This window comes from Lonchura striata, chromosome 24 (assembly GCF_050655825.1).
Source record: "Lonchura striata isolate lonStrDom1 chromosome 24, ASM5065582v1, whole genome shotgun sequence".
NCBI lineage: Eukaryota > Metazoa > Chordata > Aves > Passeriformes > Estrildidae > Lonchura > Lonchura striata.
This window is the reverse complement of record NC_140726.1, coordinates 7,650,071-7,658,664: the sequence shown is the minus strand read 5'-3', so window position 1 is coordinate 7,658,664 and position 8,594 is coordinate 7,650,071.

Genomic DNA, 8,594 nt, shown 5'->3' with positions numbered 1-8,594 from the left:
TGGCTTTTCAAACCAAGACAGACCCCCATGAAGGGAATGTTTTCCTTGAGAGCGCTGTGGAACACGGAGAATTTCCTGTGTTTTTTGGGGGACAGACATAGGGAGAAGCTGTTTTTGGGAGGGATGGGTTGGGACTGAGCTGATTTTTGGGGCTCCAGACTAAAGGGGGAAAGCCCAAAGAAAGAACTGCTGCTGCACCTGGCTGTGCCATTCTTGTTATAAACCACAGATCCAAACTTTTATCCTATCCCTGAACTCCCTCCTCCCAAAAGGCCTGATTAAAATCACATTTTACTGCTCTGATGCTGCTTGTGGCAATGTAAATTCAGAATATTTAGAGGAGAAAAGTACCCTGCCTTAATTTCCAACACTGAACCTTTGAACCTCCCACTTCTCCCTATTTTAGGGGGTTTCTGATGACAGAATCCAGCTTTTTTGTTTTAAATCCAGCATTTTTTTGCTGATTGTGACTCCCTATCACAACTTGGGTTAAACTTTCTCCAAATCCTGCTTGGTAGCATAATTTGGGTGGATTTCTTCTGCATCTCAGCACTATCCCTGATTATTTACGGGATCACAATCAACTTTGATGGAGAAGGAGAAAAATGCCCCCTCCCTTTGCCAATAATTCGTGATGCAGGTGAAGTTTGGGGCTGCAAATAAATGCAAGTAGGTCATAAAACATCCTGACTGTGGTATAAGCTGAATTAAAATTACCTGGGCCATCCTCTGCTTTTGTGTTCTCCCATCAGGTGTAACAAAATTCCAGGGATTGCACAGACTTGCTGCAGGTCCTTTATCTTTAATCTGTTTTTTCTTTCTGCTGATTAGAGCTTTACTAATATCTAATGTTGGGGGTGTTAATTGATGCAGATTTATGCACCCTGGCAGTGTTTATGTGAGTGCACATCAGGAATAAGGGGGGAAATTGTGCCATTGTCAGAGATGTCCAGAGTGAGGGGAGACTTTGCAGAGGCTAAATTCCATAATTCTGGACATGAGGAAGTATCTTAACCTCAACAGGGAGAAAGTCAGGGAAGCCTTGAATTGTGGTAATATTCCAAGAGGTTTCTGCTGTTCAAATTCCAAGGGGAGAGGAGAGGCAGCTCCTCCTGGGAGCTCAGCAAAGCACACCCCAAAATCCCAAATTCCCACAGGATTTGGGGATGATTGTCCCGGCAGTAACAGGGCCTGCAGAGCCTTTCCTGATCCCAAACTTTGATTTCCCCACGGAAACTCACTCTGTGTCCTCAGCAGCTCCCGGATTTTTTTCTCCTCTGGGAAAAATAAGGATTCACATCTTGTTTGTCACTGCTGTCTTGTTTCTGGGGATCTGGCACAGAACATTTTATCAGCTGTAGGAAATGTTCTTTCTTTATTAATTCCATTTGGGATAAATAATTAATGCTGCTGTCTCCTTTGCAATCCCCCTTGGTGGGAGAGGAGGTCAGGATTTCGCTGCTTTGTGCTCCTTGAAGCCCTCAAAATCCCAAAATACACAAGGATTCCTGTATTATGAAACTTTTTTCCCCTTGTTTAGGGGTCAGCAAGATCCCAGTTTATGAGGACAAGGTGGATAATTGGGAAGAGAATTCCCAGCACAGAGAAAAGGTAGAAAAGATTGAGCAAGGATCATCCCATCCCTCCCTGGTCAGGGAGAATAATAACTCAGGAAGACTGGTGGGGCAGAAAATGAACTTTAAATTGGTAGGAAAAGCAGGAACAGAGAGGATTTCTCTGCCCACCACAATCTCCCCAGTGCTGAGAGCTTTCTGAGCATTTCGTTTGGCAGAGATCACCAAATTCCAGGTTTGGGTCAGTGCAGCCCAAACTTCACGTGCCAGTGGTGATTCCAAGGTGGAAATGCTTTGTGGTCTCTTGAGCCAATGCCCATCCCTGGGGCATCTCTTGGCTCAAAAATCAGAGTGGTTTGGGTTCCAAATTTCACAAAACAAATAGGGCAGGGCTCAGGAGCCAGAATTTCTCTGGCTTTTAGATGTCTTTAGCTATCAGCTCCCCTTGGGCCAGTCCACAGCACATCAGTCCACAGCACATCAGGGCTCTTTCTTGGCTGCTTTTCTGAGGCATTAACCAAGAGCAGATAAATCCTAAACTGAAGTTTATTGCTGGAACAGCAAAATGCCAGGATGGGATCTCTGTGTCAGGAGCACAAATCTCAGCCCCACTGGTGGCTCTTCACCCTGCTGTGGGTGAAAAAGAGAATCTCAGAAGGTGGCAGAGTACCTGATAAAGGCTCGGTTAATCTCAGTGTAAGAATGACAGAGGGATTTTGCACACCCTGCTGAACCAGGAGATGTTATCCTCCTTCCACCTGCCAGGGAAACAGAGGCAATGAGGATAAAATCCCCAATCCTCATCTTTTCAGATGGTTTCCTTTTCCTGCTGTCTTCTCGCAGCTTCTCCCCTTCCCCTTTGCCCTTAGTCAAACCCAGGTCATTTAAATGAAAAAAAGGGGTTCAAATTCCTTTCCCTGATGAGGTGCCACAGCAATTCTGGGATGGCTCTTCCATGGCTGCTCCTCCTGGCCAGGTCTGGCTCCTGTGCCAGCCCATCCTTTATCCCAGGCAGCCACGTTTGCTCCAAAGCTGCACAAATTCGGGAGAGATGTCCTGGAGGGGCTGAGCCCCCTCCCCTCGGCTCTGTCCCACACGTGGGGAGCAGCAAACTCCAGCTCCCACTGGGGGATGATCCAGGTCCCTGAGAACCTGCTGGAAAAGCTCCTCCTGCCTCTGTTGTTGTCATTTTCCTGATGTTTTCCCCCTGCATATGCAGATTTTTGCCAGTGGTGGGTTTGATTTCTGTGCACAAGATTTTCTCGTGGTGTACTGTAGGTCTCAGATTCAAAGAGAAAATGGAAAACTTCTAACCAGGAAGAAGCCTGAGAAAATGATGAGAAAGAATGTAAATAAGTTCTTTATCTCTCTTATTATTCACATTGTTTATAGTTAAGTTTTGCTACTGTACATCATTCACTGCACACCAAGAGCTTGAGATGTTTTCACTTCAGGACCAATGGAGTTGGTCTGCACAAAGCTCTGTATAAAAGAGCGATGCATTTTGAAATAAATCAGGATTCTACTCTTGGCCTTCTGAACAAAGTCTATTCATTCCCACCCTGCCTCAACAGCATCAGTGTACCGTTGTTATTTCCTGGCTCTTTTGCAAAAGATCTTCAAACAAAGATCTTAAATCTCAAATTCAGAATTATTTCATCTGGGAGCTTGGTCTTTGCCCCTGTGTGAACCCATGGCTGCTCTGTGGTATAAAGTGAATTAAAATCACCTGGGCCATCTTCTGTTTTTGCAAAAAAACTCACTGGAGCATTCCGTTTTTTGCCTCATCCGCCACCAAAGGCATAAAGGGGATTTTTCCACAGCTTTCCAGTCAGCCACAGCCCCAAAACAGGGAAACAATGGAGCTCTCTGCCAGCAAAAGTGAATATGGGATTCAGAGCCTAATTAGACAGGGAGACTGGGAGCAAATATGTAAATACCAGGATGACTATTGCAAAAAAAATGTTTCCAGTTATTTGTACTGCAGGATTTCTTGATTTGCTGCAGGGACTGAGAGGTTTATCTCCCTCATCTCTTAGGAAAGGGGGGGAAAAAATTGCCAAGCAAATCAAAGCAGTGGATTTGTTTTTTAAATGTGCTGGAAAGGGGGAGGGCAGGTGAGCATCACTGAATTACGAGGAATGTGAGGGGGGAATGACAAAAAGGTGTCAGAGATGCTCTGAGCACCTGGGTATCAGCATGGAGTGACTGGGAAATGTCTGAGAGGTGTGAAATGTGCATAGATCCACCAAGAATCCATGCTGAAGGAAAGAAGCAGTGGGACAAGCTGCAATTTTTTGGGTGTATTTTTAATAAGTAGAACAAGAAATGCCTGGCAAGGAGAGTTCAATGAGTGCTGCCTGCAGAAAATGGAGCAAGGGATGGGGCACGAGGGGTAAATGTCCTTTCTGTGTGGAGATTTGGATTTTACATCAGGTTTGTGTGGGACTTTGAAAGCTGCTGAAAGCACAGCCCCAGGCAGGAATTGGGGTTCTGTGGCACGAAACAGAGTTTGTGATGCCCTGAGTGACAAAAGAAAGGCAGCTGGGCCTGCTGGAAATGCAACTGGCATCCCAGATCTGCAGAACAACCCATGGAAAAGCCTGGAGGAGAGCCTGGCCTTTGAGTAAAGTTTGTAGTGTTAGTATCTCCTTTAAATAGTATATTAATGTGTTATAGTATAGTTATAATAAATCATTCAGCCTTCTGAACATCAGCATTTCTTCCCTCCAGGTTCACCTGCATTTACAATAACACCCTGCAAATGGAAAAGGGGAAAATTCTGGGGATAAAAATCAGGCAGGAGGTGCAGGAAGAGGGCCAGGGGGAAGGCAGAGCAAAGCCAGCTGCTTGAGGAGCACATCTGGCAGGAGCAGCTGCTCCTGAACAGCCCAGATGTGGGGGCACTGCCTTTGGGGAGGGTCCCATCCGTGAGCACTTGGCTTATGGCACTAATTAATGCCACTTTTAGCACTTTTAAATCGTCTTGACCACATACCCGAGGTGGCTGCCCAGCAGCAGAACAGCATCTCTATTGGACTGATTTTCCCACCAAATGTGAATCTCCATTTTGCTACCAAACACAGAATCACAGAGAAAGTGAGTTTTTCTTAAGGAAAAGGAGTTTGGAGCAGGGCAGGACCATGAGGAGAGGAATATTTCCCAGGGATGGGGCAGCCACAGCTTCTCTGAGTAACCTGTGTCAGGCCTCATCACCCTCACAGTAAAGATTTCTTTTTTTCTAATATCTAACTCTCTCCCTATTCTGGCAACCTTGGCCTATGTAAAATATAGTTAATCATTCTAATATTTTATGTGTGGATGCTTCAGCAAGGAGATGGAATAACAGACATGATGAAAGAAGAAGAGGAAGCTAAACAGAATAATGCATTTTCTGAAAGAAAAAAAAAAGTATGAGAAAATGAAAATTTCCCCTGCTGAAACACTTATTATTTGATATACTTAGAAGAAAAATAATTTCAGGGAGAAGTAATGACTGAATATTCCCAAATCCATTTGTTTCTGCTAAAAGAACAGCTGCACTGGAAGGAGAGGGAAATAATCAAGAACAAAAATCTCATCCCGGCATCCTCTCATGTTCAGTGGGCATGAGGGACTCCTGCCCTTCACAACGAGCACAATAACTTTGTATTTTCATCACCCAGAGAAATTATCAATCCTTGTTTGAACCTCTCCACATGCCCCAGTTCCATCACTTCTGAGTTGGACTGGAACACACAGAATTAAATAAAGGGCAGAGGCTGATGAAATAGAAGAACAAAGCTGGAAATAGAAGAACAAAGCTGGAGAGCTGGAGGTGTCCAAGGCCAGTACAGACCTGGTTTGGGGAAGTTTCTCACTGATCTGAGCCAGGACAGCAATTCTGGGTTACCCCAAGGTAAATCTCAGGATCAAACTCCTCAGCCTGCAGGAAAAACCGAGATTTTCCACCCTGAACCAGCCAGGTAGGAGTTCAAAGCTGTGTCGTTGGTACCTGAGGAGGAGGTTCTGAGGCTGGAGGGAGGTTCTCAGGATGCTGCTCAATTCCCATTCCTTATGGACCCAGACAGATCTCTGAAAAATTTCCTTGCCGATCCCTAAACTCAGGTAATGGCTTGGGACAAGGAATTGAACACCCTCAGTAATAAACTATGGCCTAAATAGAACCAAAATTGACTGACCAGAGCAAAATAAAGAACAGAATTCAGCACATGCTGCGTGGGAGATGGGACAGGTCTGGTAAAGCAGAGCCAGGCTGGGGGCCTGGCATTGCTGTCCCAGCTCCACAGAGCTCCTGGCACGCCTGTGACACTCGTGGCACCAGGCAGCTCCGTGCCACAGCGGGCAGAGCTGCCTGCTGGATTTTAATTAGAGTGAGACTAAATGACGTGGGGCTCAGCGAGCCCGTCCTGCTCAGCGTGGCTTGGGGACAATGAACAGACGAGCATTTTCAATTTAAGGTTTAGTTAGATAATGCCTGTTGGTGCCAGTAGATTACAGAGTGGATATTAAATCCTCCAGGATTTGCAATGGCAAAGTACTCACAGAATCCATAAGCAGGGAGGAGAGCACGGCTGTGGAACTGTCGTCCCCTGGAGGAGCCGAGCAGGAGGAGAAAATGGAAAGCAAATCTTGCCTTTGTAGGAAAATGGGAAGTAAATCCTGCCTTTGTAGGAAGCTCCATGTAAAGAGCACACATGGGCAGGCTGTGGCCTTTAAAGGTCCCCCTGTTAAGGAGATTTCCTGCTCTTGACAGAGGCCAAATGGCAGGGAAAAGGTGATGGGCTTTGTCAGAATGCTGGAGGAAGAAGAGGCAGGGTTGGGTCCCTTCTGATGGAGTTTGGGGCCAAGGATCCCACAAAAACCCTTCTGGGAGTGTCCCTGCAAAGCCAGCCAGCCGTGCTGTGGTGCCTGAGTTGCACAGACCCTGCAACCAACTCAGGCCCTGAAATATTGAATAAAATCACCCTGAGCTGATGCTGAGCTGATGCAGGGGGTGATGAGCAGCTCCTGATGGCAGCAAAGCCAACCCAAGCAAGCCTTGGGATGTGTTGGCCCACTGAGCCCAGCTTCAGCAGGGTTTGGGGGGCACCTAGGGCTTGCCAAGTTCTTCCTGACTGAACCAGGTTTGGGGTGCCAGCCATGGAAAGACTGACTGGGATTGGGTTCTATCAGGGTAAACAAACACTCTGAGGCAGAGTTTGACAGGATTTGCTGTAAATCCTCCCCAAAACACATCCCAGAGCACGGGGTTGAGGATCAGCAGTGTCAGGGAAGCTGCTCCTCTTGGTCCATCTCTGTCCTGATGCTGCCTGGCTTCTCAGGGGGAAAGCATTGAAAACTCACATTCACGACAACATTAAAACTCTTATTTACAAAATACTGAAGACCCGGTAATAATAAACAGAAAGAACAAAATATTCATCCTTCATTGCTCTCATATATAAGAAGCTTTACTACTCCAGGTCTAGCTACGTGGCTGAAGGCAGAGTGTAAGATTATTCCTTTAAAAGCACTAAAATGTGCAAATTAATTACCATAACTATCCATGCGTGCTTTAGCTGGCTTAAATGCTGGGCTGTATTTTCCCAGGTTAAGGGAAATATTAACCTGTAAGAAGCTCTCTCCAGGTCTTTAGCCTGAAGAGCTAAAAGCCCAAAGATCTGAGTCCTGGCAATGAAAATTCAGGAGCTATCATAGCCTTTGATTGAACATCCCAATAGTTTCATTAAGACCTCATCCCTGCATTTAATGTTTGCTAATTAGCAAATTCAAACACTTTATCTCCGTGTTATCTTTGTGCAAGAGAGTGGCAAATTTATGGCATTATAAAATATTGCGAGAATTTAAAGGTTCGCAGGCAATTAGATTTTGTAATTCTTGTTTATGCCTCTGAAGGATTGTTCATTTTAAAACTTTATGGTTAATATGTACAAAGATAAAACAGTGGCCTGCATTGCTCTGGTGACTGAAATCAAGTGGTTGAGAGAGCTGAAGGGATTAGGAGGGAAAAATGTTTTGGAAGTGGCTGTCTTGATCCTCAGCTGGATATTCCAGGGAATTTACACCGAGCAGAGGGTCCGTGCCCCGTTAGTGCCATTTTCCTTGGCATGGTCCCCATCAGGAAGCCTGGGGCGATGGATGCGGGAGCAGGATGGGGCACAGGGGATGAGTGTCACAGTCAGGGGTTGTTGGTTTTGAGGGTAAAAAGCGATGGATGCAGCGCGGCGGAGCGCTGACACCTGCCGGCAGCAGCGACCTGGCACCGGCCCCGGGAGCTGCCACCTCCTGACCCGGGATTGTCCCTGCGATTGTCCTGGGATACAGCACATCCTGCCGGGATTGTCCCTGCCACCGGTGCTGAGCTGCCTCCTGGTCTGGGGTCCACCCTGGGATTAGCCCCGAGACCCTCCTGACCCCGGGATTGTCTCATGGACCGGCCCTCAGCCACCTCCTGTCCTTGGGATTGACCCACGGACCGGCCCTGAGCCACCTCCTGTCCTTGGGATTGACCCATGGACTGACCTTGAGCCACCTCCTGTCCCCAGACTGACCCACGGACCGGCCCTGAGCCACCTCCTGTCCTTGGGATTGACCCATGGACTGACCTTGAGCCACCTCCTGTCCCCAGGACTGACCCACAGACCGGCCCTGAGCCACCTCCTGTTCCCAGGACTGACCCATGGACCGGCCCTGAGCCACCTCCTGTCCCCAGGATTGTCCATGGAGACACCTTCTTCCCCTGGGATCCACCCTGGGATCAGCCCTAAGATCTTCCTGTCCCCAGGACTGACCCATGGACCGGCCCTGAGCCACCTCCTGTCCTTGGGACTGACCCATGGACCAGCTATGAGCCACCTCCTGTCCCCAGGATTGTCCATGGAGACACCTTCTTCCCCTGGGATCCACCCTGGGATCAGCCCCAAGACCCTCCTGTCCCCAGGACTGACCCATGGACCGGCCCTGAGCCACCTCCTGTCCCCAGGACTGACCCATGGACTGGCCCTGAGCCACCTCCTG